Source organism: Dermacentor variabilis, chromosome 3 (genome assembly GCF_050947875.1).
Source record: "Dermacentor variabilis isolate Ectoservices chromosome 3, ASM5094787v1, whole genome shotgun sequence".
Taxonomy (NCBI): Eukaryota; Metazoa; Arthropoda; class Arachnida; order Ixodida; family Ixodidae; genus Dermacentor; species Dermacentor variabilis.
Window position 1 is genome coordinate 98,967,385 of NC_134570.1, and position 2,865 is coordinate 98,970,249.

General features: G+C 48.4%; 2 non-coding genes across 2 annotated transcripts; both read left to right on the top strand.

Annotated features, from left to right (window-relative positions):
- Nucleotides 1-2,487: 2,487 nt before the first annotated feature.
- Nucleotides 2,488-2,559, top strand: TRNAE-UUC (transfer RNA glutamic acid (anticodon UUC)). Its single transcript has one exon. It is a non-coding gene; the product is annotated as a tRNA-Glu (tRNA).
- A 7-nt stretch (nt 2,560-2,566) lies between these two features.
- TRNAQ-CUG (transfer RNA glutamine (anticodon CUG)) lies at nt 2,567-2,638 on the top strand. Its single transcript has one exon. It is a non-coding gene; the product is annotated as a tRNA-Gln (tRNA).
- The last annotated feature ends 227 nt before the right edge of the window (nt 2,639-2,865 follow it).

Below are 2,865 nucleotides of genomic sequence, written 5' to 3' on the forward strand. Positions count from 1 at the left end.
CAATGGATGTGCATGAGGTTGGTGCTGCTCAGCAAATCTATTTTTTGGGTGCATATCGTGGTCTCTGACTGGGGGGATGACACGATGCTTTGGTCGCAGCTTTTGAGGACACGTAACCGCTTTCTAGGCTTATTACACCTTGCCCAAACGGGACATGCAGCGCATACAGTGTTTGTACTAGAAGCGGGAGTAGAAATGTATTCCAAGCTGTCCAAACGTTTCGCTTCTGACTTAAATCAGTATTATAGTGTCTTTTGTTCTTGGTTTTTTATTCGGAAATCGCTTCGAAGCAGTGGCTTGTCACGTTCTGACTCAGTAACGTTCGTCGGTGTGGTCGCTGATAGTTTATTTTCTGGCTAATATCGCTCACAGATGTGATAAGTTGTGGTAGATTTGTTCTTGCCGCACATAATAAAGGCTTGAAACGTAGATATTTTAGACATTGTAATAGCTTGTACCAAATACGCATTATCGTTAGCCACTCGCTTGCTCCTTAGCACCGTCACAAAACTTTCAGCTTCGAACATTCATGAGCGTTGGTGTCTTCGTCATCGGACACGCTTCAGCGCGTTCACTCCATTTAATTATTCTCGATACGTGGGCGAGAGGGGGCACAAGTATGAGTGTGTGTCGGGGAAAATGTGCATAGATAACGTGCGAAAAACTTACTATGCCAGGAAACGGCGCTACTCCTTTGTCACTGTGTAACCAGCAGTACTTACTCTTGCCGGTGTGACGGGGTTGAAGTCATTTCTCTGGAGGTTAGCGATGCAAGGTTGGCAGATGAGCGAATTCTTTTTATCCTCGAGGAAAGCCGTGCATCGCTAAGGGCCGGCAACACAGGCAGTACTTGTGTAGCAGCGGTCCGTGAACTTGGACACACAGATTCGTCCCATTCTTCTATATGCCAGTCACTATTCTATTGCCAGTCACACTATTCGCGCATTGCAGTCACCATTCTTGCAGCACAAGTCGTCCCTCTTCCGTTCCGCACGCTGCAGTATCAATTGACCATCGTGCCTCAGCGATTACCCAGTTGCAGTGTCGCTCTGTGGTCATACTTGGCCCCTGTGCCATAAAACAACAAATTCGCCATCATCACCCAGTTGCATTTCTGACAGCTGATCGCACGGAAGCAAGGAAGACGCAGTAATGGTTCCTGATCCGTGCGCTTTTGCACGCTTTCGCCTTAGGAATCGCGCGGCGCCTCGCCGGTAGCGCCATTTCGTTCTTCTGTAGCAAACTATCTCCGCGAAAAGGGTCCATACAGCCCTCGTCGCTCACCAAGATGTGCCAGGGCAGCAACGAGTGGGAAAATGACGATTACTGAAGAAAACTGAGGGAAAAGTTTCTTCACTCGAGTTTTCCTCCTATATATACCTCAGCCCGAGTAGGTTAGCGTGATGTCAAGGATATCAAAATATATCACCGTATTCCGACGCCACGGCGGCCCCAATTCGATGGGGGCGAAATGCGAAAACACCCGTGTACTTAGATTTAGGCGCACGGCAAAGAACCCCAGGTGGTCAAAATTTCCGGAGTCCTCCACTACGGCGTGCCTCATATTCAGAAAGTGGTTTTGGCACGTAAAACCCTATAATTTAATTTTTTTATTTCGACATGCTAGCACCTCAAGATGGCGGCGTGATGACGTCATTTAAACCATCTTTATTTGCCGATAAACAATTGACCAGGGTTGTCGCTTTCTAAATCCATGACATAATATCGATGTGGCGGGGAACCATGCGCCTTTCTTTCCTGCGTCTTTTCTGGGCTATGTCCAAGGCCTCCCGTCACGCTCAAAATAACCCTTTTGCTATCCTGAGCGGGTAATTTACTCATACAACTTCATTTACCATTCCTCATTAGTGCCGACTTGATCCTCGGCTGGCAGCTACCTGTCCGATGCTCCTTTAAGGTTAGGGCTGGATGGGGGTTGGGGGGGGGATTAAGGGCGAAATGTTAGATAACGAAGTTCGACAATGTGGACGATATATTTGATGTTTGTTTGTTGGTGCAGGCAAGCCAAACAATCAATCTGTAACATACCTAAAAAAGCCTTTGAAGAGCCTCGTGTGATTCTAGCACCGATCATCTGATAGCGCGTGACTGTGGTAAGCAACCCACAGACACATCTAGAGCACTTTGGCATTGCCTACAGTGTCGTTTCGAGGCCGGCAGCCCGGTCGTATTAAGCCTCCAAAGGTTTTTTTTTTTTGGTAACGTGGTCATTTCGCCACTTGAACCCGCGATTATGAGAGAGAGGAAGACCACGAACACAAATCCTCAAAAACCTTGAAAGATATTTTATCGCAAGCACTTGCGTGCGGCACCGGCGCCAACATAGCTGCAGGTCTCCCGCAGTGAGTGTCTATTCCTGCAGCGACAACCCGCACACGAATTCCGTGCAGCAAGGGCTGCGGTGGCGACGCGGCGCGGCGGCCGCAAACGGAGGCCGGTTCGAGCGCTCGCTCCATCGCCGCCATCTCCGGCGTGGTCTAGTGGCTAGGATATCTGGCTTTCACCCAGAAGGCCCGGGTTCGATTCCCGGCGTCGGAAGAGTTTCGGTCTCATGGTGTAATGGTTAGCACTCTGGACTCTGAATCCAGCGATCCGAGTTCAAATCTCGGTGAGACCTGCTTTTTTTTTTTTCAATGCAGCATTTGTTATTTTTTACCTTCCTGTCTGTTTCTTCCTTCTTCGCCGAGTTTTTCATTGACATCTTACGCTCAGCCCGCGCTGGTGATTACGTTATTAGTGACTCTGAATATGATTTACAGCAACAAGGACTACATCTGCCTTCTTTTTTCAGAAATAACTTATATGCCTTTCGCAACCACCAGCCGTGCCTTTTGTTTCTCTTCC